The sequence below is a fragment of the Acinonyx jubatus genome, chromosome E4, assembly GCF_027475565.1.
Source record: "Acinonyx jubatus isolate Ajub_Pintada_27869175 chromosome E4, VMU_Ajub_asm_v1.0, whole genome shotgun sequence".
In the NCBI taxonomy this organism is placed as follows: domain Eukaryota; kingdom Metazoa; phylum Chordata; class Mammalia; order Carnivora; family Felidae; genus Acinonyx; species Acinonyx jubatus.
In genome coordinates, this window is record NC_069395.1 from 60915992 (window position 1) to 60930839 (window position 14848).

Consider the following 14848-nt stretch of genomic DNA (forward strand, 5'->3'; position numbering starts at 1 on the left):
AGGAAAGGGAAGCTCAGGAGGGTAAGCAAAAACACTTGCCCCAAGTGAGAGACCTTATCAGCAAGAGATTGAGAATTTAAATTCAGGTTTCTGACCCTTGATCCAATACACCCAGGAACATAGCAGGACTGGCTTCATCTGAGTCTAGGATCACTTTGTAAGAGTTACAGATGATTTCCAATTTAGTCAATGAAAGTGACAAAGTAAAATCGGGGTCATAAAAGACAGCACAAAGACACATGCCCAGGGAGGGCAGTGCTAGGGACGCCTGGGCCCTTTAGAGACCTGAGTCTGACTCCCCTCCTATGTCTTCCTCTAGCTCCCCAGTGAGGACTCTACTCAGGATTACAGAAGACGTCACCTAGGACTCCCTAATACAGTATGTCATGGAGGTATTTCCCTGTTCATCTATACCCCCCTGGAGTTGTTCCACCAGCTCCAAAGTGACTACAGAATAGATGCACACACATTATTTAATCTGCTGATGGACTTGTCCCTCTTTTTTCTCTAGTGCAAAAAATAAAGCAATGGGTGTCCTTATACACATATCTTTGTGCACCTGTGGAAGTATTTCCCCAGTATAGATTCCTAGAATTGGATGGACAAGCAGAAGGACAATTAGAGGCTAAGAAAGTGGGAGGAGATGGGGCGCTTAGGTGGTTCAGTCACTTAAGCATTGGCTCAGGTCATGATCTCGGCGGTTCATGAGCTCAAGTCCTGCATCAGGCTCCATGCTGGGCCTGCTGGGATTCTCTCTCTCTCCCCATCCCTCTCTGCCCCTTCCACATTTGCTCTCTCTCTCTCAAAATAAATAAATAAACTTTAAAAAAAAAGTGGGAGGAGATAGGGCAGGGTGGGTGTATCAGGCATGTGCAAAGGCACTGAGGCTGGTGGGGATACAATCAGAGCTGTGTGGCTAAAGCTGAACGAGCTAGGAGAGAACATGTATGTGTGTGAGCGTGTAGCCGTTTTTTGTTTAAATTTATTTATTTATTTGAGAGACAGAGAGAGAGAGAGCGTGCACATGAGCAGGGGAGGGGCAGAGAGGAGAGAGAGAGAATCCCAAGCAAATCCCAGAGAATTTTGCACTGCCAGCGTGGAGCCTGGTGCAGGGCTGTGAGACCTGTGAGACCATGACCTGAGGCCAAAACCAAGAGCCAGAGGGAAGCTTAATGGACTGAGCCACCCAAGCGTGCCGAGATATTTTTTTCTGATGGCAGAGGGTAACACTGTAGGGACAGGGGTGGCAGATCCTCAGGGGCCTTTGAGCTGGGATAAATAGCTTGGCATTTATGCTGAAGATCCTGGGGAAGCAGGCAAGGAGGGTCGGGGTGTGAATTGAAAAGGGCCGTTTGGCTGTGCTGTGGAGACAGGAGACAGGGTGAGGGAGCTAGGGTACAATATTCAGCCCCAGGCCTTGGCGGTAGGAGGCAGAAAGATTTACCTGTTCTTAGGTGTTTTGCAATCTCAGAGGCTTCAAAAAATTGTCTAGAGTAGCCGCTAATGATGGCTAATCTTGTGCCAGGTTGAGGACGAGCCCACCCAGCTGTTTGCCCACAGGGTCTCTGGAATATTCGGCTCTGCATCTGACCCTCACGCTCTTGTATCTTTTTGGGTTAGAGCAACACTGCCACCTTATCTTCTCCTGGGGAGCCTTTTGCATTTCACATTGTTCTAGTTCAGCAGGTATAATACCCAGGCTCTTTGTCTGGGGTGGCGGTCGGTCGGAGAATCCGAGATCTGCCTCCCGTGTGGGTAAGGAGCTGTCCTCAGGACCAGGGCCTCCCTGACATGCTTCTTCGTCTGCCAGACTCAGGCAAGGTTAGTGCACATCCAGGGGGCCCAAATTCTCTGGTGGGGTTTGGCTCATAAAGTCAGCCTTGCCCCTCCGGGTTCAAGACATCAATTTCCTGCCCATCTTCATCCCCTGTAGCACTGCCTGACCCATCCCGCCAAGGCTGCCTGAAGAAGAAGGACTTGTGCTGTGTGTCAGGATGAGCTCCCCTCAGTATCTGCAGGATTGTGGCTGGTGACCCTCCCTGGTTTTAAATTCGGTGGAGGCACATTTGCATCTTAATCCTGCAACTTGCTTGTTGACTAGCCTTGGGCAAATTACTTAATTCTTAAATTTCAGTTTATAGTTCAATGAGGACAATATGGGTCTCCCAAGGTATGCAGTTAGAATAATATAATTTTGATAGCTAGTGTTGATGGAGTGCTTAGTTGGTGTGTGTACTGGGTTGAATAGTGCTCCCTCCCCCCAAATTCATTTCCGCCCGGAACCTGTGAATGTGACCTTCTTGGGAAATGCGGTCTTTGCAGATGCAATCAAGATGAAGTCATACTGAATTATGGTGGGTCCTAAATCTAGTATGACTGGTGTCCTTATAAAAAAAGGAAAATTCAGGCAGACGCACAGGGGGAGGGCTATGTGAAGATGGAGATTGGAGTAACACACCTACAAGCCAAGGAACACAAAGCATTACCAGCAACAGCCAGAAGCTAGAAGGAGGTGAGGAAAGACTGTCCCCTAGAGCCTTCCGGGAGAGCGGGGCTCTGCCAACACCTTGATTTCGCACTTCTAGCCCCCAGAACTGTGACTGAATAAGTACGTTCCTGCTCTTGGAAGCCACCAAGTTTGTGGCTAGTTGTTATGGAAGCTCTAGGAAACATACACGGTGCCTCATCGGCTTTCCTCCTGAAAGTGGGTCAGGTAGATACAGGGTCCATCCCCATTTTACAAGGGGGAAACTGAGCTTGGATGATTTGCTCCCTGGGAGATGACACAGCTGAGATTTCAACTCGGAAGGCTGCATGCCTGACCACTATGATAATACCCCACTTAGCACCTGGCTAGAATACAGTCCACGGTACCTCCTGCTATCAATTCCGTGAAGCCTTTTCTGGCCAACCCATTGCCTGCTTTGTCTAGTACTATACCTGTTGCCTATTTCTGATGTGGCATGTCTTACACTATATCATAATTAAAACAAATTATGTGTCTGTTTTTCCTAAGTGACTCTACAGTCTCTGAAGAGACTACGTCAGGTTCATAGTTTGTTTGTTTTTTTTCCAGTGCTGGATTATAAGACTTGCCTAGAAAATGTTCATTGAATGAATGCCTGCCCTTGGAAATGAATAAATGGTGGTCAGAGATGAAAACAAGTTCCCTTCTGAATCCAGGAGCCCAAGCTCCAGGTTAGCCCAATGCCTTCTGATCCTGAGTACAGGAATTTAATAAGAATCTCTCTTCTGGTACCGAAGGAGCAGAAAACCTGGCGATGGCCACACCCAGAGACCCGCCCGGAAGATTTTCACAAGCATGGTGAAAATACATGGTGATACTGAGTGGTCAGTATCAGTGGCAGGCCTTACATTGGTCAGTGAACTAACTGTCCTCTAGACATGCTTCCTGCACCTACCAACATGGGACACAGACACCAACATGAGCTTGTCTTTTGAATGCAGACCGCCTTAAACAGGTGCACACTATCCAAGTCCCAGTGGAGTCTAAGACAGAATACCACTGGAAGTAGAAATCTAGGGGATCATTTGATTTTTCACCCAAAGGGAAACTCATTGATCATTATTCTTTTTACTATGTTTGGATCTCATTGGTGTCCTTTGGTTTTCCCACCTCAGGCCTTCAGTGTTTTCAGGTTACTTGTTCACACATGGCAAACATGTATTTTTGGAGACCTCTGACCAAAGCCTGAATAAGAATGCCATGCTTCCCTGTCCACCTCTTTACTCAGGAATACACATCTGCTAGTCTTCCAGTGGAAGTTATGCCCCTTTGTTGTGGTTGGGGGCAGATTAAAGCAAACAGTAGTTGTTGGGGAACAAAACCACATCCTCCCCACACCCTGTCATTCTCTACTGATTCTCTCCTGATATGTAGAATGATATTAAACGTAGTCACAACACTACTGTGAGCTTCCCATAATTGTGAAGAAAGACAACCACTTTTTAATGATACGACATGATGCATCTGGGTAAGTACTAATATAAAATTTGACATCTAGAAGGGTGCCAGGATGGCAATTCTGATAACCTTTCCCTGCAAGTGAATGAGAGAGAGGTCTCTCAATATGACTTAATCATGACACATGACACAGTAGGTCATCTCCTGGAACGGGCTCTGAAGACAGACTAACTCCACCATGAGAAGGCACTTAACCTCATCTGTAAGTGGACGTACATCAAAGGACCACTATGAAGAATAAATGGAACGAAATGCATGTAAAACACTCATCTCAGTGCCTGGCTCAAACAGTGTTAGCTTCCGTTCTACCAAGATCTAGCTTTCTTCTGCTTCTCCTGAGAAGGATGCTTCTCCTACACTCTTGCTCTAAAAGGGGCACAAATTTGTTTGAATTAAACAAAAGAGGTGCCAAGATTCTTTATCCATGTCCAATTTTACTTTAGCCACCAACAGATTCCAGACACTTTAGTCACAAGTGTGAGGGTAGGAAGTCACTCCTCAGACACCATTTGTGGTAGGTAGACTTGGTGCCAGAATGGTCACAACAGAATAGCTATTTCAGATGGATGAAATACGACATTTTCACTTGCTTCTCTGGGTCAGCCTTACTGGTCTTGAGCTTGATCCTTTATCAGATGATCGTGGGGTGGCAGAAGGACAGCACAGTGGCTGGAACAAATTGGTGTAAGAAAATAGTAAGGTGCCACTGGACAGAGCTGAAGAAGGACACCACAGGGAAAAGGAGTACACTGAAGTGACACCATGGGGTGATGTAAATGGCTGGTGAAGGATCTCCATGGGGGCAAGAGAATGACTAAAGGTTTAAGGCAGGACAGTGACAAAGTAGCACGGTTGTACCAGCTTTATGTGGACTTCTCCATTGAAGTCTCAAATCTGGACATGCAGGTCGTTTGTGAAAGCCTCCAGCCTTACACGAAGGTGGAGGGAACAGTGACCTTTGCCTGAGCCTATGGAACTCAGTGCCCAGACCTTTGAGGCCAACTCCCCTTAGAAGTCACCCCACTGGGGAACCAGCTTGAGAGTAAAAATTTAAGGCTCTGGTCATTGGGTTTCTAAGGAATTTATAATTTTCAATAAATTAAAAAAATAATTTGTCCAATGTTTAAATGACCAACTAGATGTCAACAAAGAGGATGTACAGGAAACATACCTCCACAAAATGATGGCTGTATATGAAAAACCCACAGCTAACATCAAACTCAGTGGTGAAAAACTGAGAGGTTTTCTTCTAAGGTCAAGAACAAGGCAAGAATATATCCACTCTTGCCACTTTTATTCCACATAGTATTCGAAGCCCTAGCCATAGCATTTAGATAAGAAAAAGAAATAAAAGGTATCCATATTAGTAAAGAAGAGTTAACCTCTCATTATTTGCAGATGGTATGATACTATACATAGAAAGCCCTAAAGACTCCACCAAAAAGTTATAGAACTAATACATGAATTCAGTAAAGTTGTAGCATGCAAAATTAATACCAGAAATTGGTAGCATTTTTATGTTCTGACAAGAACGTAGCAGAAAAATAAATTGATAAAACAACACCATTTGCAAGTGCACCAAAAGAAAAAAATGCCTTAACCAAGGAGATGAAAGACCTGTAGTCTAAAAACTATAAAACATTGATGAAAGAAATTTAAGATGACACAAACAAATGGAAGGATACTCTATGCTTGTAGACCGGAAGAATTAATATTGTTAAAATGTCCACACTACCCAAAGCAATCTACAGACTCAATTCAATCTCTATCAAAATGCAAAGAGCATTTTTCACAGAACAAGAACAAGCAATACTAAAATTTGCATGGAACCCAAAAGACCCGGAATAGTCAAAGCAATCTTGAAAAAGAGGAACAAAGCTAGATGTTATCACAATCTCATATTTTAAAATATACTACAAAGCTGTAGTAATCAAAACAGTGCTGGCACAAAAACAGACACAGAGATCAATGGAACACAATAGAGAGCCCAGAAAAAAACCCACACTTTTGTGGTCAATTAATGTATGAAAGAAGAGGCAAGAATATAAAATGGGGAAAAGGCAGTCTCTTCAATGACAGGTTCTGGGAAAACTGGAAAACTACATGCAAAAGAATGAAACTGGACCATTTTGTTTCACCATCCAGAAAAATAAACTCAAAATGCATTAAAAACCTAAATGTGAGACCTGAAACCATAAAACTCCTAGAAGAGAACACGGCCAATAATTTCTCTGACATTTATTATAGCAACATGTCTCCTAAGGCAGGGAGAACAAAAGGAAAAATAAACTATTGGGACCTCATCAAAATAAAAAGACAGTGAAGGAAACCATCTACAATACAAAAAGACAAATTACTGAATGGGAGAAGATATTTGTAAATGATATATCTGACAAGGGGTTGGTATCCAAAATATATGAAGAAGTTATACAACTCAATACTAAGAAAACAAACAATCCAATTAAAAAATGGACAGAGGCATCTGGGTGGCTCAGTCAGTTGAGCATCAAACTCTTGATTTTGGCTCAGGTCATAATCTCACGGTTTGTGGGTTTGAGCCCTGCATCGGGCTCTGTGCTCACAGTGCAGAGCCTTCTTGGGATTCTCTGTCTCTCTTCCTCCCTTTTTGCCCCTCTCATGTGCTCTCTCTTTCTCAAAATAAATAAAATAAATTTAAAAAATAAAAATAAATAAAAAGTGGATAGAAGACCTGAACAGACATTTTTCCAAAGAAGATACACAGATGGCCAACAGACACATGAAGAGATGCTCAACATCACTAATCATCATGGAAGTGAAAATCAAAAGCACAAGAAGATATCACCTTACACTAGTCAGAATGGCTAAAATAAAATTTAAAAAAAAGACAAGAAAAGATAAATGTTGGTGAGGATGAGGGAAAAAAGGAACCCTCATGTATTATTGGTGGGAGTGAAAATTGGTGCAGCCACCATGGGAAACAGTATGGAGGTTCCTCAAAAAATTAAAAATAGAACTACCATATGATCCAGTAATTCCACTACTTGGTACTTACCCGCAGAAAGTGAAAACACTAATTTGAAAAGGTACAGACATCCCTGTTTATTGCAGCATTATTTATAATAGCTCAAATATACAAAAAACCTGTATCCATTGATAGATGAATGGAAAAGAAAGATGATATATACATATATATCATATATAGGTACCATATATAGGTATATATGATATACATAATGGAATAGTACACAGCCATAAAAGGGATGAGATTGGGTCATTTGAAACAACATGGATGGACTTAGAGGGTATTATGCTAAGTGAAATAAGTCAGGCAGAGAAAGACAAATACCATATGATCTCACTCATGTAAAATCCAAAAAACAAAACAAATGAATAAGCCAACAAACAAAAAGCAGAATCAGATCTGTATAAACAGAACTGATGGTTGTCAGAGGGGAGGGGAGCTGGGGATCGTGCAAAGTGGGTGAAGGGAAGTGGGAGATACAGGCTTCCAGTTATGGAAAGACTAAGTCACAGGAATAAAAGGCACAGCATAGGGAATGTAGTCAATGGTATTGGGACAGCTGACAGCTACACTTGTGGTGAGCATAGCATAACACATAGAGAAGTTGAATCACTAGGTTGTATGTATACCTGAAACGAATGTAACATTGTGTGTCAACTGTACTCATTTAAAAAAAAAATACCAACTAGATTCCAGCTTTGGAAAACAAGTGTCACAGAGCTCTGTTAGTGCTACTTTATGAATGGGAATAAATGAAATGTTCTTTCAAAAAATTTTTTTTAATGTTTATTTATTTTTGAGAGAGACAGACAGAGTGGGAGCAGGGGAGGGGCAGAGAGAGAGGGAGACACAGAATCTGAAGCAGGTTCCAGGCTCCATCCAACCTGTCAGCACAGAGCCCGAAGTGGGGCTTGAACCCACAAACCGTGAGATCATGACCTGAGCCGAAGTTGGATGCTTAACTGGCAACCACCCAGGTGCCCCAAAATGTCATTCTTTCTTAAGGAAAATGAATTTTATCAAATATCAAATTAATATATTTAAAAAATTAAAAGAATGTAAAAGACTGGCATGTGGAAACATTCTGATAGTTCTACCATACATGGGACACTATTACTTTTCTGTTCAGCAAGAGTGTATGGTTGCTTTCCAGACCCATAGCAGTGGTCAAGATGTATGTGCTAGGCTAATTACATTCATGACCTGATTATATCTGTATCTATAGTTACATCCATGTCTACAAACAGATCCACATCCAGATCTGCATCCATGTCCACAACCGGGTCTACAATTATATCTACGCTTCCATATTCATCTCCGACTACATCTCCGTCTCCATCTACAACTACATCTACAACTACAACTACATCTGCATCTACAACTACATCTATACCTAGAACTACATGTACATCTACAACTACATCTACACCTAGAACTACATGTACACCTCCATCTACAACTACAACTACATCTATACCTAGAACTACATGTACATCTACAACTATATCTACACCTAGAAGTACATGTACACCTCCATCTACAACTACAACTACATCTACATCTCCCTTTACATCTACAACTACATCTATACCTACACCTACAACTACATCTACATCTACAACTACAACTACATCTACATCTACAACTACATCTACAACTACAACTACATCTGCATCTACAACTACATCTACACCTAGAACTACATGTACACCTCCATCTACAACTACAACTACATCTACACCTCCATCTACAACTATAACTACATTTACATCTCCCTCTCCATCTACAACTACATCTCCATCTACAACTACAACTACATCTCCCTCTCCATCTCCCTATCTTCTTCTGCCAGCCAAGCACCACGACAGGTCTGAGGCTACAGCAGAGAACAAGTTATACTTGGTCTCTATCCTCAGGGATCTTGGAGCACAGACTATAGCAGGGAATACAGACCAAACCATGAAGGTATGAACATTTGGTATTTTATGAGAGAAGTCCATGTTTTGAGGTGGATGTTCTTATTCAATGTTAGCGATAAAAGCACTGAGACCCTGGTCACTTTTCTAATATGTAGGAGAGCTCACCTGTGACCCAGTTTGTTCTGACTCCTTAGTCTGTTCTTTCCATTGCATCACCAGACTTAGGCTGTCTGCACCCCTATATCCTTGGGGAAACTTCCCTAGTACTTTCTTCCATTCAAAAGGAATTCTTTGTTTAAAGAGGGGTTCACTTGCTCTACCAACCTCAGGACACTTCTGTCAAACTGAGTGTCTGGAGAGACAGGCTGGAGATCACCAACTAGAGGTGGTTCTAAATGTAATGTCAATACTTGAACAAAATCTGACTCTCGATGGAGGCATGGAAGGTGGAGGGCAAGAGGCTGTAATTGAAGCAGAGCATGTTTAGGTCAGGCTTGGAGTCTCACTGAAGTCAATGGACAGTGTTGTTTTCAAGACTCACTCCAGTTCTCCATGGAATATGACAGGTAGCTTGGCTGGATTCCCCTGGGAAATCCAGGATGATGAAAGCAGATGTTTCATGAAAGAAAAACGAGAGCAAATCTTTGTCAAATGTTTGGGCTTACAGACCAGACAGAGTTGTATTAACATTATGGTTCTTTAACTCATGAGCTGTATGACTTTGGACTAGCTCATCAACCCCTTTATGCCCCTGAGAAAGATAATAGCAGCTCTTGACATCTGGAAGCCAGCATGGGACTGCCAGCTTGGCCTTGATGTTTTAAGGAGCTGGCCTGGTGCTCACAGCTGTGCCTTGGTGTTCTCCTGTTAAACATAAGCCATTTCTAGCATACTAACAACAAAACAAAAACAAATGTTTTGTCTGGATACAGACAAAAACATGAGCACTGTCCAAACCATAAAAAGGACCAAAGATCCCCCCGTATGGTTTTAGCTTCACTGGATTCCCTCTCCCATATAGATAAGATTTATTAAGACACCCAATCATAAAATTGCTCCTACTTCATGATACCATCCAATCTTGAGCAAATCCCTGCTTCCTAAAATCTTCCCCCAAATCACCTAAGCCTTAATCCCATAAGTCCTTTCTAAAACCTGCTTATTGAGACACCCCTTGTTTTGCCACAGTGTGTGCTCTCCCTTGTAACAAGCACCTTGCTCAACTTCAGCGTGCTTGCTGGTCTTTGGCTGGAGGGTAATGCCACCACCTTATTCTCATGACAGCCACTTAAAAAGGTTGTTAAAGACAGACAGATCAGGGCAGCAGAGCACAGAGACCAGTACTCAATATGTATTGACTGTTGTTTTTCTATTTCAAGTCATATTATAGAGGGAAGTGTTAGGTATTCCATATTGTTCCAGTTGTAACAGCAAGTTGCCTAGGTAGCAGATCAAGAGGTATTTAGGGGGAAGGAATGAATAAAGTCACTAATGGCTCTTGTGCAAAGGCATAAGGAAGGGCTGCATTTTGGCAAGGGCTTCACCCATTAGAACCTAAGGTCCAATAATGCTCCTGAGACACTTTCAGTGTTGCTCTGACTTCTGGTCTCTGCATGTTTTACACACACACACACACACACACACACACACACACACACACACCATGTTTTGGAATGTACACCATTAAACATTTTAATTTGGTATCTGGTGAACTAATTATTTAAAAGCTAGTGGAAAAATTGGTTTCATATTTAGATCTTTAATCCATTTTGAGTTTATTTTTGTGTATGGTGTAAGAAAGCAGCCCATTTTCATTCTTTTTCATGTAACTGTCCAGTTTTTCCAGTGCCACTTATTGAAGAGAGTGTCTTTTCTACATTGCGTATTTTTGCTTCCTTTGCCATAGATTAAGTGACCGTATAATCATTGGTTTATTTCTGGGCTCTCTATTCTGTTCCATTGATCTATGTGTCCATTTTTATGCCAGTACCATACTGCTTTGATTACTACAGCTTGGTAGTATGATCTGGGATTGTGATAACTCCAATTTTGTTTTTCTTTTTCATTTCTTTCTTTCTCTTTCTTTCTTTCTTTCTTTCTTTCTTTCTTTCTTTCTTTCTTTCTTTCTTTCTTTCTTTTGTTTAAATCCAAGTTAGTTAACATACAGTGTAAAAATCATCTCAGGAGTAGAATTTAGTGATTCATCACTTACATATAACACTCAGGGTGCATCCCAGCAAATGCTCTCCTTAATGCCCAACACACATTTGGTCCATTGTCCCACCCAGCACCCCTCCAGCAACCCTCAGATTGTTCTCTGTATTTAAGAGTTTCTTATGGTTTGCCTCCCTCTCTTTTTTTGTCTTATTTTTCCTTCCCTTCCCCTATGTTCATCTGTTTTGTTTCTTAAATTCCACATATGAGTGAAATCATATGATATTTGTCTTTCTCTGAATGACTTATTTTGCTTAGCATAATACATTCTAATTCCATCCATGTTGTTGCAAATGGCAAGATTTAATTATTTTTGATCACCAAATAATATTCCATTGTATACAGATATACACCACATCTTCTTTATCCATTCATCAGTCCATGAACATTTGGGCTCTTTCCATAATTTGGCTATTGTTGATAGTGCTGTTATAAATGTCAGGGTGCAAGTGCCCCTTCGAATCAGCATTTTTAAATCTTTTGGATAAATACCTAGTAGTGAAATTGTTGGGTTGTAGGGTTCTTCTTCTTTTTCATGATTACTTTGGCTATTCAGGATCTTTTGTGTTTCATACAAGTTTTGTATTATTTGTTCTTATTCTGTGAAAAATGTTGTTTGTATTTTGATAGGGATGGTATTTTATCTGTAGATTGGTTTGGATAGTATGAACATTTTAGCAATATTGGTTCTTCCAATCCATGATCATGAAATATCTTCCATTTGTTTGTGTCCTTCAATTTCTTTCATGACCTAAATTTGAGACCTGAAACCATAAAACTCCTAGAAGAAAACATAGGAAGTAATCTGTTTTACATTGGCGGTGGAAACATTTTTCTAGATATGTATCCTACAGGCAAGGGAGACGAAGGTACAAATAAACTATTGGGACCTCTTCAAAAGAAAAAAAACTTTTTGCCCAGCAAAGCAAACCATCAAAAAACCAAAAAGAGCCCACTGAATGACAGAAGATATTTGCAAATGATATATCCAATAAGGGTTAATACCCAATATACATAAGGAACTTATAATACAACTCAACACTAAAAAAACCCCAAATAATCCGATTAAAAAATGGGCAGAGGACCTGAACATTTTTCCATAGAGGACATATAAATGGCCAAAATATACATGAAATGATGTTCAATATCACTAATCATCAGGGAAATGCAAATCAAAAGTACGAGATACCACCTTACACCTGTCAGAATGGCTAAAATCAAAAACACAAGAAATAACACGTGTGGCTAGGATGTGGAGAAAAAGGAATCCTTGTGCACTGTTAGTGGGAATGAAAATTGGTGCAGCCACTGTGGAAAACAGTATGGAAGTTCCTCAAAAAATTAAAAATAGAACAACCATTTGATCCAGTAATTCCACTGCTGGGTATTTACCCAAAGAAAACAAAAACACTAATTTGAAAAGATACATACATTTCTATGTTTACTGCAGCATTGTTTACAGTAGCCAAGATATGGAAGTAACCCAAGTGTCCACTGATAGATGAATAAATAAAGAAGATGCAGTATATATAAAAAATGGAATATTACTCAGCCCCCAAAAGAATGAGATCTGGACATTTGCAACAACATGGATGGATCTAGCAGGTTTAATGGCAAGGGAAATAAGTAAGATAGAGAAAGACAAATACCATATGATTTCAGTCATATGTGGAATTTAAGAAGCAAATGAACAAAGAAAAAAGAGACAAACAAACAAAAACCAGACTCTTACAAAGAACAAACTGGCTGTTGTCAGAGGGGAGGTAGATAGGGGGATGGGTGAAATAGATAAAGGAGATTAAGAGGTACAAACTTCCAATTGCAAAACAAGTAAGTCATGGAGATGAAAAATGCAGCATAGGGAATATAGTCAATGAGACTGTAGAAACTCTATTTGGTGACAGATGGTAACTACACTTACCACAATGAGCATGGAGTAACGTATAGGATTGTTGAAGCATGTTGTACACCTGAAACTAATCTAACACTCTCTTAATTATACTTAAAAAAAAACCTAATGGAAAAACTGGAAGTCTAAAATAAAAATTCTTATTTAATGGCACCATAATTATGAGTGATGTTTGTTTCTTTAGGTGTGATCAGATGGAGAGAAGCATGTTTATGAACATTCTCAGCATTTAGTATCCCCAGGACTCTCCTTATGTACCATTCATCATCATCAAGATGCAAATGGGCACTGTCTCTCTGTGCACTCTATCCAGACGTTCTCCAGCTACTAGTGTTACTAATGAGTCTATTCTAAACAAAGATGTCATGTTCCTTTTTCTCTGTTGTGTAAGTTGTTTTTCATGAGCTTTTCTCCACAACTCCTGACATCAATCTTCTCTGTGACTACATTACAGCTTCAGAACCTGAAGGGAATGGAAGAAGCCAAGCCTGGCCCTCTAGAGATAAAAAAGGAATTACACTTCCTCTGAGTACCATCCTCTGAACTTTACGATGACTCAAATCCATTTCTAATTATACATATTTGGTTCAGGCTGGTGTTGATTGAAGATGGGAAAAAAGACACCAGCTTTCATTTTGTATTTTTTTTCAGCTAGAGCAAAAATCCAGGACAGGTTTATGAACAAATCTTAAAATGATGGCATTTTAAGAATGGGAAAAATATGTGGTGAAAATAACACAGATTTGGGGTCCTGAAAAGCTTCCATGTCTAGATTATCAAAGGAATAAAAAGCTAAAATGATTGACTGATTGGCTGAGGCTCTCTTACTGTTGTCTTACTAATAAGACAAACCTTACCTACTAGACATCTGCCCCCTGCCTGCTGGTGGGCTACTCAGCTGAGCATAGCCACATGCCCACCATACTCTGGTCACATGCCTGCCATGTGCCCTCTGGGCATCTTCATGGGCCACCCTGAGTTTTTAGTTCAATCACACAGTTGACAGCTGATTAAATGGTCCAACTGTTTGAATAAAATAATCTTGAAAAAGCTGGAGACATCACCTAATGATTCTTTGGAAGATTATTATTCTAAACAAAAGATAAATTATCTTTTCCACAAAATGGGTGTCTCGTTAGTGACCAGCCCATGGAGTTAAGCAGGCTTGGAGCCTCTAACAGCCCAGAGGAAGGGTCACGACATCACCTAAAGCTTGAGTTCTACCAGTGGTTCCATCTGTCCCTTGCACTAAGATGTTAAGGGGAGAACTTTTGTTGGCATGTGGCGTTGACACAATCCAGGAGATGCTGTCACTCTACCACTCAGGGGAAAATGACAGTACTAATGCCCCATGCATTGTTCTGGATGCTTTACAAGCCTGTGTTTGTTTAAATCTCACAACAACCCATCTTATAGGGAAGGAAACCGAAATGGAAAGAAGGACTTGCCCAAACGCAGCTGGTAAGCAGGGAAGCTGAGTGTCACAAATACGCAAGGAGACTAGCTTACTATTTCATCTTTGGGAAGAATTATTCACAACATGTAGTGCCCATAAGACTCTAGCCTGGCTGTTCATGTGTGTCCTCTTTCTTGGCCCTGGAAGTTCTATGTGTATTAATAGTCTCAGTTTTAAAGCAAAATAAGAATTCAGGGAAACATGCAATTACATGAGAGAAACATTTTTCTTATTTTCTTGAAATCAGTGGAAGGCAGTCATGAAAAGAAATGCAGTGAGTTAGAAAAAAAAAAAAAACAGCCCCTTTGTGCTTCGGGCCTGAGTGGCAGTGGAGGGAGACAGGCTGGGTTTGGCGGGTTTT

The 14848-nt window shown here is 40.8% G+C and overlaps 1 protein-coding gene across 7 annotated transcripts in view; it reads right to left on the minus strand.

The window, feature by feature from the left end:
- The window catches only part of PLD5 (phospholipase D family member 5), a 416641-nt gene that overhangs the window by 40218 nt on the left and 361575 nt on the right, over positions 1-14848 (minus strand). The gene's annotated exons all lie outside the window — the stretch shown is intronic.